Consider the following 6,920-nt stretch of genomic DNA (forward strand, 5'->3'; position numbering starts at 1 on the left):
ACAGCACAGCACAGCACAGCACAACACAACCCAACATCAACCCAAGAGAACCCAGCACAACATAACACAACCCAACACAACACAACATCAACCCAACACAACACAAAACAACTCTAACACAACACAACACTAACACAACACAACACAACCGAACACAACACCAACACACCCAACACAACACCAACACAACACCAACACAACACAACACAACACAACCCAACCCAACACATCAACCCAACACAACACAAAACAACACTAACACAACACAACACCAACACAACCCAACACCAACTCAATACAACACAACAACATAACCCAAGACCAACACAACACAATGCTCTTCCCACAGTTACAGCACACGACTTCGCCCAGCGACCAGCACACGGCAGGTGCCCTCCAGGACTGTCCCCGGCAAGCACCTGCCACTCTCACACAGGATACTGCAGTGAATTATTGAAACACATCACATTACATTACATCACATCATATCATAACACGTCACATCACATTACATCACATCATAACACGTCACATCACATTACATCACATCACATCACATCACAACACATTGCAACACAAATCATTACGACACAACACAACACAACACATCACATTACGACTCAACACATCATATTACGACACAATACAACACATAACGACACAACACAATAGAACACGTCACAACACATCACATCGCAACACAACACAGCAGAACACATCACATCACAACACATCACATTACGACACGACACAACACAACACCATCACAACACAACACCAACACATCACATTACGACACGACACGACACAACACAACACCAACACAACACTAACACTAACACAACACAACCCAACACCAACACAACACAACACTAACACAACACAACACTAACACAACCCAACCCAGCCCCACACAACACAAACACAACACAACACTAACACAACACAACACTAACACAACACAACACCAACACAACACAACCCAACACAACACAACACAACACAACGCTCTTCCCACAGTTACAGCACACGACTTCGCCCAGCGACCAGCACACGGCAGGTGCCCTCCAGGACTGTCCCCGGCAAGCACCTGCCACTCTCACACAGGATGCTGCAGTGAATTATTTCACCCTGCTGTGACTCTATCAACGTGCCTACCTCCTTCTCTTTCGCCTGCTGTGTGTCTCTGATGATCTGTGAGAAAAGGAATCGAGTTGCAGAAAGTAAAGACCCTGTAATACTTCGGCTCTGAGTATGTAGACTCATTTGCCAGGAACTGCTACGATGATGTTCCGGAAATGGCACCGTCGCCTGCAGAGAGCAGAGATAACTTATCTGGGGGGGTTTATCACGGAAACATGCCCAGAACTAATAATCCCGAGTTTAGCGCGCATCAAAAGTTACCAAAAACGACGCCCAACTTACTTCAAACTATATAATGATCAGGAAATCTTAACGGAGCAGAGAGCATTATACTCTTGAATAGTTTCTACTTCATTGTGCTACATTTTATGACTGAGATGTATGTATAGATGGTTACATGTCTTAGGTGTATGTGATTAGTAAATTGAGTATTTTATCGGCAATGTAAGCATTCTTTTCTTTACTTTTTTTTTGGCACATAATTTAGGAACTCCCATTTATTTGTGCGTTTATATGAATGCAGGTCTAATTTATGTATTTGAATGCAGGTCTAATTAATTTTTATGTATGATCATGAATTCGTATATTCATTTTACTGGTAATGTGTGCATTATATTTTGTGTCAATCTGTTCACCTGCCTTCATTTTCTGCTTTATACAGTCTAGATTTCTGTGCATATCATAACATGGGTCATAATATGACCACGTTATACTGGGAATAAAGTACAAGATCAGCACTCTATGTTATAGATGCATTCACAAAACTGCCCCTTCCTATCTCTGCGGCTGCCTTCACCTCTACACTCCATCTCGCTCACTACGATCGGCTTCGGATCCACTCTGTTTACGCATACCCAGATTCAAACACTCGACTGTTGGCCGCCGTTCTTTCTCTGTTTCTGGACCTTGCGATTGGAATGAACTTCCTTTTTCGCTTCGTCAAGTCTCCACACTCAGCTCTTTCAAGTCTGGCCTTAAAACCTACCTCTTCCCAAAATAGCCTCCCTTGCCTGCCCTTCCTTGTCTTTAGTTTCTACAGTTTTAGAGTTATGCATGCGTGTGAATGACTGGTGCGAAAGCGCTTTGATTTGTCTCTGCACAAGATCCAGCGCTATATAAATACCATTATTATTATGTTTACTATCTCTTTAAGCCCCATATTCTATTACTCCGCCATCTGAACATGTTTCACCCGGGCAGCCGTTACTCGACGTTGAAGTTCCCAAGTTTTACAAACCAGCCCCCTTCCCCCCCCCCCCCCCCCCCCCCCCAACCTCCCGTCCCATCGTGTTATCGTGTTGAAGTATCTGCCCTTCCTCTTATGGCTCCATCACTGATAAGACAACTGTTAGATCCAGGATGCTAGTGTTTTAGTTTAGGCTTGTTACAAACCAAAGAATGTCTAAACTGTCTTCGGTTGTTTACACGGATGTCTCTTTAGACTATACAATGATAACGTACATCAGAACCAATACTTGAAAAGTATTCATACTGTCTTGAATGAAATTGGATTAAGTTGTTGTTTTTTTCTGGTTGAACCAACACAATTTTGATGTACATCCTACATGGTTCAAAGAGAAAGTGAAACGTTGTTTAAAAGATACGTTTTTGCAAGATTGGTATAGACATGTTGATAACGATACTATGTATATTAATTACAGGATGTTTAAGCCAAACTTTGGCCAAGATGCTTATTTTACAGTGCTACCAAATAATTGTGTAATTGAGTTAGTTAAGTTTAGAACAACTAATAATCCTTAGCCTGTTAATAGACTGCGTTTTGTCAATTTACCCAGAAATGAAAGAATCTGTGATAAATGTTCCACAAACGACATTTTTGTTTGTGTGCTCATTTTTTGAAAGCATCAGACAAAAATGTTTATCTAGGTGTTATAGAATCCGCACAAACACCATTAAATCCCACCTATTATTTTCTGAAAAAAAAAACAACCAACAACAGGGAGGCTTCTCAATCATTATGTCACCTTCTACTACTACTGCTACTACTACTGCTACTGCTGCTGCTACTGCTGCTGCTTCTTCTATCCTCCTCCTCTTCCTTCTTCTTCTTCTTCTTCTATCCTCCTCCTCCTCCGTCTTCTTCTTCATCTTCTTCTTCTTCTTCTCCTCCTCCTTCTTCTCCTTCTATCCCTCTCCTCCTCCTCCTTCTCCCTCTTCTTCTATCCCTCTCCTCCTTCTTCTTCTTTTCCTTCTCCTCCTCCTCCTCCTTTTTCTCTTGCTCCTCCTCCTCCTTCTTCTTCTCCTCCTCCTTCTCCTTCTTCTTCTCCTCCTTTTTCTCTTCCTCCTCCACCTTCTCCTTCTTCTTCTCCTCCTCCTACTCCTCCTCCTCCTTCTTCTCTTCCTCCTCTTCCTCCGCCTCCTCCTTCTTCGTCCTCTTCTTCTTTTTCTCCTTCTGCTGATGCTCCTCCTCCTCCTCCTCCTCTGTCTTCATCTTTCTCACACGCTCCTGTCATTAAGTCCTTGTACATTTCTTCCTCTTCCCTGACCTTTTCATCGTCTTCTCCCATCCTTCTCACCGGCACTAAGAGCACAACAGCAACATCGAACTGAGAGGTCTATGGTGCGTCAGATGTCGTGGCCGTGGCATCTGGTTTCTCTACTACCCTGGAGACACAAGCACAAATCAGTTCGTGAGTTAATTAATTCTCAGAGTTTCAGTTTCAGTAGCTCAAGGAGGCGTCACTGCGTTCGGACAAAACCATATACGCTACACCACATCTGCCAAGCAGATGCCTGACCAGCAGCGTAACCCAACGCGCTTAGTCAGGCCTTGAAAAAAAACAAAAAAAACACACACAAAAAACAACAAAAAAACCCAAAAACAAAACAAAACAAAACGGGGGAATAAATAATAGATAAGCTTGCATAAATGAATAAATAAATAATAATTATAATATAGAAAAAGGTAGTAGTAATAATATTAGTAATACTAATAAAATGATAATAATAAAACATAAATAAATAAATAAATAAGACAACAATGGTGATAAATAAGCAAATAAATGTAAAAATATGAAGACACACATTCACACATACACCCACACATGCATAACAGAAATGCACCAGACATGCAGTTTCACATATATGAAAGCACAGTCAAATACATATAAACGTACATGAGCTCCAACACACACACACGCATTACCGTGCACCTCCTCTACCCCCCTCCTCCACACACTCATTTCTAGTCTAAGTATCGCAGCTTCCACGGCACACACACACACACACACACACACACACACACACACACAAACACACACTCACGGAGATGAACACTTACTTGTACAAGCACATATGAAAGCACAGTCAAATACATATAAACGTACATGAGCTCCAACACACACACACACACACACACACACATTACCTTGCACCTCCTCTACCCCCTCCTCCAGAGATTGTGAGGACGTAAAATACTGAAACCTGACGCTATACGATGGATGGTGTTTAATTAAGGAGGTGGCTTCTTTCTTTCTTTCTTTCTTTCTTTCTTCTCTGGGCCGTGACTTTTGTGGTTGTGTGTGTGTGTGTGTGTGTGTGTGTGTGTGTTTGAGCATGTATATATAGTAAAATATGGCATGGTATGTTATCCTATGGTATTGTATGCTGTGCTATGATGTGCTGTTTTATTAATGGTATGGTATGCTATGCCATGGTATGTTATGGTTTCACATTGTGTAGAATGTTATGGCATGGTATGGTATGGTGTGCTATGCTACGCTATGTATATGCAATGCTATGGTATTGCAAGGTATGCTGTCGTATGCTATGGTATTTTACGGTATTTTTCGGCATGGCGTGGCATGGCATGGCATGATACAGATGATATGGTATGGTATTTATGAAATAGTAAGATGGAATACGGTATGGATGTGGACCGGAAACATCCCGTACATTCTACACAAACTCCCCCCCCCCCCAGGCCACCCCCCCACCCCACCCCCCCACCCACCCTCCCAAAAAGAGTTATGTACACTTCATAAAAGCAAATATCATGTCACAAACGTTGAAAATTCGAAAGATGCTGGGGATGATACAGGTTTCAAATGGACCACCAGTGGTGTCTCATTGATCACAGTGAAGGCTCTTTCAGTCACACGTGTGCCGTGGAAAAAAAAAGCGTTAGAAAAATCGATATTTCAGTACAAACTTGACAGTTGTTCAGTAGTTTAGAAACGGCGGCTCCGCTTTTCCACTGTAAAATAAAATTTAAAAAAAGGGGTGGGGGGTTGCGGGGGGGGGGGGGGGGGGGGGGGGGGGGGGGGAGAGGGGGAATGTGCAAGGAAGCGCCTCTTATGTTGAGTGCATACACCCGCTGTTTGCCGAAAATTCTGCGTCATTTTACCGTGCTTCCCAAAAAGAAAATTGTTGTTGTTCTTCTTCTTCTTCGTTCGTGGGCTGCAACTCCCACGTTCACTCGTATGTACACGAATGGGCTTTTATGTGTATGACCGTTTTCACCCCGCCACGTAGGCAGCCACACACCGTTTTCGGGAGTGTGCATGCTGGGTATGTTCTCGTTTCCATAGCCCACCGAACGCTGACATGGATTACAGGATCTTTAACGTGCGTGTTTGATCTTCTGCTTGCCGTATACACACCAATATGCTGACCTGGGAGATCGGAAAAATCCCCACCCTGTACCCACCAGGCGCCGTTACAGAGATTCGAATCCAGGACCCTTAGATTGAAAGTCAGACGCTTTAACCACTCGGCTATTGCGCCCGTCACGTGCAGATTCCTTCACTACTAGTGGAATCAATGCGTGAACGGACAGTTTAAATTCTATAATTACAACAATTTCATTGTAAATTGTGCGTTGTAATATCACACAGATCAATGTCTGAATGAATATTTGCTGTTCTGCGGATGTGATGCTTGGTGTGGATTGGTTGATGTTCGGAACAATAAATATATTGTTGTACCTTCCTAATGTGAAAATATTGCATTTTGTATGCCAACCTATGGCTGAATAAAAATGGATAAAAAGTGGTTCCCTCACGATCTGTGAACCCTAGGGTGTATACATCACATTTATTTGGTTTTGACTGGACTGCGTTGCACTGGACGTTTCGTGAATGGCCGGGCACGGTTGCACTGCATTATTTTCGTGCAGCCGAGTGTTTAAAGCATTGGATCGTCAGTCTCAGAGGTCCAGAGTTCGAATCCTGATAACAGCACCTGGTGGGTAAAGGGTGGAGATTTTTTTTTTCTTCTGATTTCCCAGGTCAACACATTTGAAGACCCTCTGACGGGCGCAATAGCCGAGTGGTTAAAGCGTTGGACTGTCAATCTGAGGGTCCCGGGTTCGAATCACGGTGACGGCGCCTGGTGGGTAAAGGGTGGAGATTTTTACGATCTCCCAGGTCAACATATGTGCAGACCTGCTAGGGCCTGAACCCCCTTCGTGTGTATATGCAAGCAGAAGATCAAATACGCACGTTAAAGATCCTGTAATCCATGTCAGCGTTCGGTGGGTTATGGAAACAAGAACATACCCAGCAAGCGCACCCCCGAAAACGGAGTATGGCTGCCTACGTGGCGGGGTAAAAACGGTCATGCACGTAAAAGCCCACTCCTTTTGCATACGAGTGAACGCAGAAGAAGAAGACCTTCTAATGCATGAACCCCCATCCGTGCGTACAAGCACGCAGAAGATCAGATTCGCACATTAAAGATCCTGTAATCCGTGTCCACGTTCGGTGGGTTGTGGAAAAAATGAACAAACATACCTGGTATGCACCCCCTCATCATGT

This window comes from Babylonia areolata, chromosome 9, assembly GCF_041734735.1.
Source record: "Babylonia areolata isolate BAREFJ2019XMU chromosome 9, ASM4173473v1, whole genome shotgun sequence".
NCBI lineage: Eukaryota > Metazoa > Mollusca > Gastropoda > Neogastropoda > Buccinidae > Babylonia > Babylonia areolata.